Source organism: Argiope bruennichi, chromosome 11 (genome assembly GCF_947563725.1).
Source record: "Argiope bruennichi chromosome 11, qqArgBrue1.1, whole genome shotgun sequence".
In the NCBI taxonomy this organism is placed as follows: domain Eukaryota; kingdom Metazoa; phylum Arthropoda; class Arachnida; order Araneae; family Araneidae; genus Argiope; species Argiope bruennichi.
In genome coordinates this window covers 83,837,746-83,851,822 of record NC_079161.1, presented here as the reverse complement: position 1 = coordinate 83,851,822, position 14,077 = coordinate 83,837,746, and positions in this window count along the sequence as shown.

Here is a 14,077-nt window from a genome sequence, read left to right as displayed (position 1 = left end):
TAAGCTAAAATGTCGATGAAATAAGTCGCGGAACACGCTGCAATAATATAGAAAAACCTTGAGTACAGGACGAGTTATCTCATTCCTCGCGCATAGTGAATATTCCAGGAAGACGAGTTTTCTCGTCCGTCTCGATGAAAATGTTAAACATGTTGCAAAAAGTAATGCCATTTTCCTTCTAAATGAGAATAAAAATTATAAAATTGGCTTAGAAAGATTCTAATTTATGAATAGAGTATATCTCTTTCAAAAATGAAGCTTATAATTTTAAAGCGATATGCATTAAATCAATGAACATATTTAGCAATGTATTGTTTTCTATTATTTCGTAAGTATTTTATCAAAACATGCAGACTTTTTCTTATTGCACATCTGAAGTGTTATGTACAAATAATAATGAATATGAAAATCTAGCAAGTAGAAATTATTTATCCTGAGGATACTTTTATTTTTTTCACAGTCTAGCCATGAAGTATTTGTATTTTTCACAAATAAGCCATGAAGAATTTTGATAAGGTATATAAAAAAGTAACGGCACGGACTTATAGTAGTTTCTTAATGCGTTCAAAGAATGTTTTCTTCAAGTCTCGGCAGAAAACACAGATTTTCGACTAGAGGTGTCACCTTCTTTAGAAATTTTGCAAAAACGACAAATTAAGAAATTGTATGTGGTATTTTTTATCTAATTTATCATCTAATAGAATCGTTTGCTAACTCTGGCTATTCTACACAACGAGATTAATAATAGTATATTTAAAGCATTTCCTTTTCAAAATCGTTAGATAAAATCTTGGATTTGCAGAAAATAAGAAGACATTTGACCAATAATTAATATTTTTACTCGCATATAAATTGTAATTTTCTTGTGAATTTTAAATACCTAATTTATGAAATAAATGTCCACCTCGTTTTCTATTTTGAGATAAAATTGTTTACTACTAAATTCGGAATAAAATTATTCAAGCGCTTAAAATCAAAGAATTGAAAGGATTTAAACTCGCGTCAGAATTAAAGCATATGGGGTATGAGCATTATTCTGTTGAATGATGCTTTCATTCTTTCAAACAATGAACATTCGGCGAATATTATATAAACAGATCCCCTGTAACAGATGCGGTCTCTAAAGGTTTATTGTCTAGACAATCTTGAATAATCAAAATGGCAAACATTCCTTTATGTTACTCTCAAAAATAAAACGAAATGTCACTGAATAATAAATTATATAATAGTTAATTCAACTGCATTATAGGAATAGTTAATTTCCTCAGTTCATCCAAGCAGGTACATTTGTTTAATCTTAAAGTTTGTAAAAGCAAATAATTGTAGAACAATAGGTTACACCCATTGTTCATTTCAGTATTCTGAGATGACCACTTTTTGACGATTCTATATAACTAAGGGAGGGGGGTGACATGCGGAAAGATATGCACATTTTCAGAATATTGTTAAATGTAAGCATCTCCTTCTTTCTTCTTTCCTCTCACCCCTATTTTGCCGAATTAAACCCATCCTAACGCATGCGCAAAAGGACGGAGAATTTTAGAATTCGTTGGCAAACAGTTTTTTTTAATCGAAAAGATTCGCTGACATAAAATAATAATTAATTTTATGTATACTAGCTTTGAGTATCTTAAATCCAATTTGAATATAAAATTCTAAAAATAGATTTAAAATATTTTAACCGCATTCGATTTATGTTCTTCGAATTTTAGACTCAAGAAAAAGTTATCTATCAAGGTCGAAAAAAGCTTTAGATAAAATATGAAAATCATGAAAAATAACATTTGCATTTTGATAAATTGAATATTTGAAAAGTTTGTGAAAAATGTTAATTATTGCTTAAGCATTAAAAAAAAATTTTTTTTTAAAATTATGTTTATATAAATACATTTTATTTATGCGTGTACACATACTGTTAAAAATCATTTACTTTTTTGACCGTTGTAAATGATATGTGTACATATATTTAATTCCGGAGCACGAAGCCAATATATAATATTAAATCTATCTGTATGTGAGGCATAAGTAATTTATATCAATATTTATTATAAATAACTGTGTAATTTATATTAATATATTAGTTAAGATATAAACATTCTTAACAACATATGACCTCAAATAAAATATCTTTTAGAAACAAACTTAGTATTTACCATGTAAAGACTTAGGTTGGATATAATTTTCATTAAAAGTTAGAGCAAATATTTTTTTTTTAATGCATACTAAAATTTATTCCCATTTTCTGTCATATCCTACATATCAAATAAACTTATAGTTCATACAAAAACGACGATCTTTGCTATCAATATCTTTTACGAAATTTGGTACTGAAGCTTTGATGTAGAATAAACTTCAAATGATTGTCGCCTTATGCTTTGTTTTGCTAATTACATCCATGTGTCAAATACTAGAAATCAGTATTCCTAAGAGACTCTGGAACATCTTTAACTTGACCTACTTATGGGGTTGGGTAAGGTTTAGGCTTCGAAAGCGGAAAGTTTCAGCTGGAGACCCAGTTGCACCGAATAACAATTTTGTATGCGGATCTGGTGCTAGCTAAATCCGTCAGGACCAAACGTCCTCCCGCTAGTGTGTTGGAGAGTGGGGGTGGGGGTAAGCCCAGGTGTCGTCCTCGTCATCTTACCGCGGTTCAGAATTACGAGGTCCGTCCGAAAATAGCCCAAGTGTAGCTTTAAAAAAAGGGGTGTTAATATAACGGAACTGACCCATATGCGTTTTACAATGGTGGCAATATGATTAAAAAGTACTGCAAGACGTAAACAAGAGTCGTTTTGTTTAGACTACACCCTCATAATCAAAAATTTCGTTTCGTTTGGAACCATTAAATTCATTTTGCATAATAGTTAATTTCGAAACATTTTGTTATTTTTTGTATAAATATTTATTATATATAGCAATAATTGCTTATATATATATATATATACATATATATATATATATATTGAATAATATTTTTTCGGGAAGAACATGTTTTTAATGTCTAAAATAAATCATTACATCGAAGATGAAGTGGGTTGTAATTGGATTCAGTTTCTAAACAGTAAGTCGCAATGTTTAAAAGTTTGGGAATACTTGATTTATGCCCTTTGAATAAATAAAAATAAATTGGTCAAAATTAGGAAATATTTAATGCTAAGTAATTAAAATTATTTTTCTAAATCATTATTTTCAGATGCCATTTAGGATAACAAATTTTGAACATTTAATTTTCCGTGAAAAGAATTACTTTACTGCAATCACCAATGACATATTTTATAAAATATTTCTAGATTCCGCAGATTATCTATTCTAATTTATATAATAAACTATGTTTAATGTTATCAGAGGAAAATGGGAAAACAATTTTTTCTTTTTTAAAATGTGTTAAATATTTTGTTAATCGAAATAAATAGAGCTCGAGTATTTGTTTTTATGTTTTATTCCAATTTCCACTGCTTAGTATGAAATATTCCATCTGCAAATATAAATGAAAACGTGAGAATCAAGAACATGTAAAACTATGTTATAAAGATTAAAACAAATTAATACTTAATCCAAATTGCATTCATAAAATATTTTTACTTATTAATGTATTTCTATTTCATGTGCTTACTCATTAATGAAAACTATTAGATGCATTAATGTCAGAATAGCTTGTCGGCAATACTTATTTAATAGAAATTTTCGGTTTTGCATAACAAATCTATCATTTCTAAAATATTTTGATTACATTTCACACATTCTTTAATCTTCCAAATAATTTCATGTTCATCCTTTAAATAAAATTCACGGGCGAAAAAAGAATTTGAATTTCATTTCAATAAGCAAAGACAATTAATATCGGTTATTTGCTTTCAGTAAACATTTAGTTAAAATTTATCGCTGTTGTAAACAATTTCAATGGATACTTAATTTTTGTTTTTAAATATCATTTGAATTACTGATAGCTGTTTTTACAGAAAATAAATAAACAACGATGGAGACAGTAAGTCCAGAATCGTTTGCACATCTGACTTTCAGTTTATTCTTACAAAATTAATAATGATTGAAACCAAAACGCCACATTATTTACCTATTGTCGCGCTTTAACACATTTTTTTTATCTATATTCCGAAGAGAACTTTTAATTATTTAGCTGGCAATATTTGAGTCAAAATAAAATTAATTTTTACGCATATCGAAAAATCGTTTGGCACTTTAATATTAATCCTTAAAAATACTTTTGCAATTCATTTTTTTTCTTCATATTTAGTCTCTAAAGAAATAGCTATTCTTACTACTTATATTAAATATTAAATAATCATTTGAAACCCGAATTTTTTTTTTTCATATTTAAGAAAAAGTATGTGCCAGATTTTGTAGTTAAAATACCACCATTTTGAAATTTATTGTCTTATTCTTTTTTTATTTGAAACATAATAGAAGGAATTGGAAATTAATCTTCATTTCTTAATATATTTTTTTTATTTTTTAAAACTCTTTCATCAAATATTCTTATGAATAACAAATAAATAAATGTTTACAGTAATTTTTTTAAAAAAGATTTCTTTAAAAAAATTCAAAAACTAAAAATTCTACTTTACATTAATTTTAATATTAGTATTATTAATAGAATTTAAAAGTGGTTTGTTGAAGTCTATGATTAATATTAAGTTGGCTCTAAGTGAGTTAACATAAATATATCCTACATTATAAATAATAACGTATTTTTTAAAAGTAAGATTACAGCTTTTAGAATAAAATAATTTTATAGAAGGAAAGAATTCAAACTCAGATGATCATGTTATATCATACAATCTATTCTTATGTCTCTATGAGTCTTTGTGGATTGACCACTCTAAAAGGATTCTGCAATTTCTAAGCTTTTGTAAACAAACCTGAAGTTCTATGAAAGACGGGACGGGCATTTGTAAAACAGACACTTACTCATTGGATTTTCTTCCATTCAAAACGAAAGATAAAGAAAGGAAACAAAAAAAAAAACCCGCAAAGAAATAAGCAGCCAGATCAGAATTCTAGAAAGCATACAACAAAGGAACTTTTAGCTTCCAAAAAAGGAAATAATCCTACAGTTGTTTAACAACCAATTCAGTTCTGGTTCTTTACAAAACTTAAGTTCGGAACAACTTCCCTTTCGATTAAAATAGAGACAAAATTCTAGATATGTATTGGTTCATGTTGCTTCTAACAATGTATTTTATACAAGATATTCACTCTGATCGTAATTTAAAGTCTCATTTCTATACTGTAAAGATGGGAATATATTTCCACTTGGAATAATGTTCTAAATGGCAAATAGTTATATTTTAGGATGCTTGAGTCACTTAATGTGCTGCTAAAAATATTATGATACCCAAATTTTGAGACAATCATAATTAATAAAATAATTTTGATGTACTGACATTTTAGGTAGTGACTAAGTTAAAAAGTCGATATTTTGAGAAATTAAGATTTTTTTTAAAATTTTATACGCTTAATGTTTGAACAGATTTCTTTCTAAAACCGTTAGAAATTTGCAATTAATTAATTCCATTGTTTTGGGAAATTACACTGATTTTTATATTTGCATTTTCATATGTTTTAATGCCATTTTGAATCTTTAGATACTATTTTCTCAAATTCTGTTCTTTAATAGAATTTTCTTATGAAAACCTCATAAAATAAAATCTGAGGCATATTTTTAGTTCAAGTTTGGTATAATAATTTCTCAATATGTTCTACAGTTCTTGAACTAGAGAATAAATAATCTACTCATTTAGAAATATTTTATAATTGTATTCACAATGACAAAAAATAAATAAATAAATTTTCGTGTTATTTATAGATCGAACATTAATATTTAGATAATTAATAGAAATACAGCTTATTTTTTAGTTCAGGAACGAGATAATATATTTTTAATCCACATGCAAATTTTTAAGCAAATCATTTGATAAACCTCTAAACTAGACAGTTTTTGTTTTATTCCTATTTTTCTAAAACATTTGCCACTTAACTGATATAATTTGGTTTCATACTTGTTTTTTCCATCTTTTTTTAATGCAGATATTCAAAAATATAACAATTTTCGGATGTGTTTTTTTTTTTTAAATTATATGTTCAAAACATAGTATGTAATTACATCCTGAATGTAAATACGTCCTTATTCCTTAAATGCATATTGTTGCTATTTGCCTACATCCAGTTCCACTTAATTTTATTCAAAAATCTGTCAATAACCATAGGCAATAAATCATGTATGAAAGAAAAAAAATGTCATTACTTTTAGCAGGTAAGTTATACCGTTTTTTATTTTATTTATTTATTTTTACACATTTGCATGAGGTTGGTGCTGAAGTTCAGCATGTTACCCGAAGAGATGGTTTCTATTGTCGTGTTCCCTATAATGGACTGATTTATCTAATCTAAGTATTAAAATAATTGCTTCTCATGAGTTGCCAGGTAAACTATCAATGTTTGATGTTGTATTTGAAAATTGTATTAAGTACAAGTTAGATTCTAGGAAATACTATGTTACCAAAAGATTGCATACAACTTTTGTCAAAATAAATATACCATATTATTATCTGGATTTTTTTCTAAATTTATTTTTTACGTAGCCTATGGCTAATTTCCTATAATAAAAGATTTTTTTTAAAATTCAAAATAAACAATCATGCATTTAAGGGTTAAAATACTTCACTCTTTTGTGACTAAAACTTACCCAATGAAAGGTTTTTGAGTATCACCAATTTAAGAAATTTCAGACAGCTTTAATGGCCGAATGGAAAGCTTCATAACTCGGTCAATTTCAGTCTAAGAAGAATGGAATATTTTTATTAAAAATGCTGATGTTTTAGAAATAATTTAATTAAATTCGATTAATCATACCGATGATCATTTGATAAATTTAGAAGTCGTAATTTTTTCAGCAGTGCTTTTATAGAACTGTACTGCATAAAATTCTATTCTTTACATAATCTTGAGTATATATTTCTTTGACCTTAACTTCCTTACGATGTGCTTCAGTTTTATGAAGGCGCATCTTCATTCATCCTTATAGCTGAAAAAAAGGAATAATCAATAATCCTTATAGCTGAAAAAAAGGAATAATCAATAATCCTTATAGCTGAAAAAAAGGAATAATCAATAATCCTTATAGCTATTAAAGATTGAAAACAAAATGCGTTTTTGATTTTTTTTTTAGTTTTAGAACTTTTTAATGTTTAATATAATTTGTAATTAATTATTAAATTTTTTTATATAATTTTGTAAAAATATTAACCAAATGCATAAATTTATATTAAATAGACATTCATAATTACATTTTGTAGATATCTAAATAGTATATTAAAGACGGGGCAGAAATTCCATATTCCAGCACATTTATATGAACGTCATAAAAACTGCAAATTTCAATCGATACAAACAAAACACAAATCAAAATACACCATTGGCAATGGTTTATTATTAAAATTTCTAAATACTCTTCAATAAAGGCCTTATCCTTCTCTCATCACATAAACCACATTGTTGACTTAGAGTAAGGCTTACAATAACTTTCTTAATGGCTAACAATAACTTACAAAAATTTCATAGGTGTCCACGTGATCATAGCCAATGATGTAGCAATGACGTCACAATTGACGTCAGCAAATCCAAAATTAAGATCCAATAAGTATAGGTCATATAGAAGAAAAATATTTTCAGTTTTCCACATAAGCAGATTGGTATTTTGATAGATGATATCATCAAGACATTATTATTTTTTAATTAAAAGATTATTAATATTACGGCACAAAAACAAATTTTAGGCCTTTTGAAAAATATAAAAAATTTTCCTTTTATTGATATCAATTTAATAGTCTACAACATTTTACATAAATTTTGAAAGCTTTAAAAATATTTTTATTTAATTTTCAGCAACAAATCACTTTCCTGAAATTTCAAACGGTTTTTCCCCTTTAAATATTGTTAGAGTGATTTTTTAACATTGTTGGAATTTAAAGAAGTAGTATGTTAAATGTCAATATAGTTTTCTAAATTAATTAAAAGCAAATCTACTCAATCACTAAATTTAGACGATAGATGAATAGAATATTTATATTTTTAATAAAGCTATGCTGTCATGGAACTAATCTTAGTTAAAAGAATTCTAATTTGCGCTATAAATCATATGTAAGACAATTAAACTAATATGGCTTTAAAGTTAAAGAAATTGACAGAATCATTGGACATAAAAGAATGCGATAAGTATAACAAAAATATTTCTGAGTAGTACTGCTTTACCAAAAAGAATAATTGTATTTGTTTTTTAAATAAATAAGGCAAACAAATTTCTTATAGTGTTTTCGTCGGACTTTCTAACAGCATATATGAAAATTAGTCAAGTATTAAATGGATCTGAAGGAAAATTAAAAATGAGATAATATTAACATACTTAGTATTATGAGGGTGTTTAAATACGATTTAATGTTGCAAAATTTAATTTTAACGTTTTTGCCTGTTGAAATTCGAAAGATCTGTACAAATTTTCATTGTTTACGACAGCACAATATTTTAATATTACTAGAATTCCAGTAATTAGTCAATCTGTTATTTTACGAAAATTTTTAATTCCATACAAAAAGTGTTCTAATGTATTGATTTTGAGGCATAAATATTTTTAAATTATTTAAATTCGCTTGTTTAAAATATAGTAACATTTTGCTTTCAACTTGATTTTTCTAACAACTTTTTATTTTTAAAATGTGTCTTTAATTTTATAGCAGCAATAGCGTGAACACACACTAAAAATACATTTAATATAATTGTATGCTTCAAATTATCTAAAACAAACTTGAGAACTACATTCACACGTTTTTGTAAACGATGTGAAAAATGATAGTTGCGAAGTCTAGTTATTTGAACGAAACTTAGCTTTAAAATATTTTCAATCTTCCTTAATAACTTCCGACGCAATTTGAAGTTAAAGGTATAAAGAATATGATGCATATTAAAAATTAAAAATTGGGAAAAAAAAACGTTTTTGTCAGTGTGTTGAATTTTGGGCAATATCCATTTCGTCAACTATCTGGAAGTCAAAATAAATTTTCAAACACTCTAAAATATCCAAACTACACTACAAAAAGCTTCGATTAACGAGCCCTTAGCACAATGTGCAAAAGAAAATGTAAAAAAGAAAAATGGCTCGCTTAACGAAAGATGTTTTGCCGAACGAGTGGCGAGGAAAAACCGTAATGTTAAAAGCTGGATTTGTCTCTGTCTACGATGAGCGCTTGTCAAAAAAGAACCATTAAATCTACTTGCAAGAACTTTTAGCCAGCCAGATAGCGTTGTCGAACAAGACTCTTAAATGTATGAGCAAGTGCCTGTGGAGCCATAATCAACGGGATTCTATCTCTGGCCAGGATTATGTGGTTGCAACGACATCGATGAGTTAACTTAACGAGTTAGCAGAAGAATGTAGCCAGAACTACTGATGACCTTATGGGTTTGTATGTTCTTTCACAGCAAAAATACTATGTGGAAGATTTAATCAGAAGAATAGGAAGTAATAGACGAAAGAGCATGAGCCGTCCAGAGAGAAAAAAGGAATGACATAAGAGTGAGGAAGCTTACCTTGAGGAATATCATCCAAATAAGGCAGCGGCAATTCAAGCTATAATCCATTTAACGATAATGATTTGTCTCATTCTCTAAAAAATTTTGAAGCGCAACCAAAGATAAATATTTTCAAGTAATTTTCTTGTAAAAAAATATGCAATTAAAATAATAACTCATATTGTTATAAATTTTTTTGAGTATTTTATTCAAAGTGATAAGCGTTGTGCAATATGGATTCCTATGAAAACACAAACTCCTATTGCATCATTTTACGTATATTTCGCATTATGATTAAGATTCAGGAACGAATTATGTCTGCAAAGCGAAGTTCCACTGTATTAGGAAATTGAGTCCTCATGTGTACATCAGAATGCAAATATTATAAGCTTTCTCAATAATTCAAAATTCTATGACGACACGCTTTTAAATTTTGCTTAACTTTCAAATTTTAAATAATACAAACTATTTTTACAAATATATATATAATAATTTTTTTTAAAAAATTATTAAAATTTTTACTAAAGGCGTAAACACGATATAAGCAACCTCTTGTGATTATATTAATGCACAACAAGTAAAATTTAAAATAGTACTTTCATTTATAACCATGAGAAAATGACTTATCAATACATCCATGGATTTAAATGAACTTCCCAATTCGATGGTACACAAGGCATATTTGCTAATGACGAATTTCAAATATAGAATCTCATCTTCTTCCTTGCTTTCATTTCTCAAATTTAGTTAGAGTTTAACAGCTCTATTTTAATTATGTTTTTGAGAAAATGCTATATTTATTAAATCTGTTCCAGTAACCTAACATCGCTCATTAATACACTATTAAAAATCTAAGATGTATAAAGAATTTAAAAAATTATTTAACAATTTGAAGCACAGTAAATGTGGATAATTGTGTGCAATATATATATGTGTATATATACAGGGTATTGCCGAATTCGACCGACAAACTCAGAGGGGTGACAGTAGGCATCAAGGGGATAAAGAATCACCATACAACATGGGGTCCCAAATGACGTTTAAGGGGTGAAAATCGCAAAAATATAGGGAGTAGGCGAACTGTTGGAAACTGTAAAAAATTAATAAAAAATAATAAATGATGTTTCAAATATGAATTTTTTCTAAGTGAAAGCACATTCTTAAAGGCTATTTTTCACTTAAGTAACATGCCGATTTAATGAGCCAGGGGGTCGTAAATTATTGAAAACGAAAAAGTAGTTTAGAGCCCTTATCTTCAAAAATATTAAAACTTTAAGAAAAATAAAAGCTTGAAAATATGAATAATTTTATACTCTTTAATTTGATATAAGTCTGTAGTGTGAAAACTGAGGAGGTTTTAAGATATTCAAGAAAAAGTAAAATGTTTGCCAGGAAACATCGCTGCAACATCAGTACCGTTGTTTATAGAGGGTGTTACCAAATTCGAAAGGTAAATTTAGAGAAGTGATAGTAGGCATTAAGGAGATGAAAAATGATCATAAAACATAGGGTCGCAGGAGACGTTTATTCTGTGAAACTCGCAAAAACAAACATCGAAGAGACAATGACCCTGGCGAAGAGAATGGCCCATGAATGCGAGGATTTGGAACAAGGAAGTCGAGAAGAAGACGCTTTCTCGTATGTAAATTTTCCATGCGTTAGAGGAATATAAAAACAGCGAGCATTGCAGAATTGATGGTTCGATGAGTGTAAAAGCAACTTGTATTCCTTAAAGAGCAGTGCAGAATTGATTGTCGATAAGTTTCATTCGCAAACAACATGTCAGATTTCATGAATGACGAATATGCGGATATGCATTTAATTTACGGCCGAGCATATGGTAATGGACGACTAGCACAAAGAATATACTAAGAGCAATATCTATATAGGCGTTGTCCACACCACATCACCTTTGCAGATATTGATCGACGGTTGTTGGAGACAGGATCCTTCAAAATAACGATGTCAAATACAGGATAAGAACGCAGTGTGCGCACATCTGAAATAGGAAACCGAGTTTTGCAGCGTTTTGCCGACACCCCATCGACAAGCACGCGATCAGTTGCAGTTGAATTGGGTATTCGACACGCTGGATGCTTGGTGCCACACAGAAAGATGCACTCTTTCCTACAAGAATGTTATTCTCAGATTTTATCTGAGACCTGTTGATTGGCCACTACTCGCCACTTTCCCCGACCTCAATCCCTTGGATTTCTTCTTCTGTGGCACATGAATTATCTTGTTTATCAGACACCTTTGGAAACAGTGGAAGATCTCGTAGCACGGATCTCGTAGCACTGCTGCAGAAATTGCAAGCACAATCGCTGCAACATCGGCCCCGATGTTGCAGCGATGTTTACCGGCAAACATTTTAGTTTTTCTTGAATATTTTTAAACCTCCTCAGTTTTCACACTACATACTTATATCAAATTAAAGAGTATAAAATTATTCATATTTTCAAGCTTTTATTTTTCTTAAAGTTTTAATATTTTTGAAGATAAGGGCTCTAAACTACTTTTTCGTTTTCAAACATTTACGGCCCCCAGGTTCCTTGAATAGACATGTTACTTACATGAAAAATAGCCTTTATGAACGTGCTTTCACTTAGAAAAAATTCCTATTTGAAACATCATTTATTATTTTTTATTAATTTTTTACAGTTTCCAAAAGTTCGCCGACTCCCTATATTTTTGCGATTTTCACCCCCTAAACGTCGTTTGGGACCCCATGTTGTATGGTGATTCTTTATAATCTTGATGCCTACTATCACCCCTCTGAGTTTGTCGGTCGAATTCGGAAACATCCTGTATATACATATCCAGTATATAGTAGTATATATACTACATATACTCTACATACTACTATATATAGTAGTATATATACTACATATACTCTATATACTACTATATACAGTATATTATATATATAGTTTGTAGTAGTATATATAATATACTACTACAAAGCTTTTAGAAGTTGATTTTGAATTGGAATGCTAAATTAAATTCTATTCAGGAAACTAAGCACTATATGATACTGAAATGAAAATATTTAATTAAGAGTTGTTTAAAAATGTGGAATATTAAGTACTAAATTGCAGAAAATAACAAAAATAAGCTTTCTTTTAATATACAAACTTTTCTTGGTGCATTAAAAGAGCAGAAAATAATAATTCATCAAAAATTTGATGATCACAATGAAATCTCCTAAGCATGAGGAGCCGGAAATAATGCGGTATTTAAATTAATCTACAGTGAGTAATTGAAAATCCCAGAATATTCAACAAAAATTTAAATATTTTCTGCATCCACCTCGGGTTCTAGTCCATTTAGAATTTTAACTTTTCATGCCTTTATTTTCTCATTCTGAAGTTAAGAAATATGATATAAAAATAGTTTTTCTTTCTATGCATTAATAAAAATACTTATTAGAAAACAATTTTAATAAGTTATTCTAATAGTAATTACCATAACACTTTTACTTTAAAGATGAATTAGAAACCAGAAAATTAATTTCTAATTTGGAAATAATGAAACTGATTATATGCTAGTTCTAAATAGATGCAATTTTTTAAGCAAAAATAGACTGAATAAATCTACATTAATTTAGAAAAATATTAGATTTCCCACGTCGTAATAAAATAATATGGAACCTAAAAGGAAATATTTTTCAATTTCTTTAAAAATAATAATGTCAAAATTTCATAACTCTGAGTTAAAATTCTCTTTGGCTTCACGCAATTTTGCTCAAAATAAAGACATCATATTTTATTCCAAGATACGATTGATCTTTTCAAAACTCAATCTTTATTAAATAAAAATGGAATTTATTCTTAACAGAGTTTGGGGAAATCAAATTTCAGAGTATATATGAAAGAAAAAAAAAAGAAAGTCTGCAATGTCATAAATTTAATTCAAAACGAAAAGAATCAAATTTAGAATCATCATTTGTAGGAAAGGAAAATATTTTTCCATTTTCTTCAACTTAAAAGTTGTTTTGTTTTCTTTCTACTCCGGATTTTTTGGATGGCATTTAATACATAAATTGGTATATTTTCTTTTTCGTTACATATGAGAGAAAAATGCATTTAAATTTGCATTTAACTAATTGAATTAAAAACAAAATGTTATACGGTCAAACCCTAGTCAGAATTCGCTCAAAATTTGATATACACTATTGATTTTAAGTGTATGGCCTCAAATCTTATCTATTTAGTTCGCTTTGTTTTGTAGTTTTTAGGTTAACTTATATTCCAACCAAAACTAATATAACCGAGCAGATGGATTTCCTATGAACAGATTTTGGAGAAAAATGGATAGAAAACACCAAAATAGTTTTAAAGACCATGTATCGAATTCGATTCTAGCTTAATACGTTTTTGAGTTATCTTTGTCACAGAAAAAAAGACAGATGGACGGATATCTTGAAAAAAATGTGTTTTTTGAACTGAAGGAGGTCTGAAACTTAGAGATTCTTTAAAATCTCGATTTCCAATTG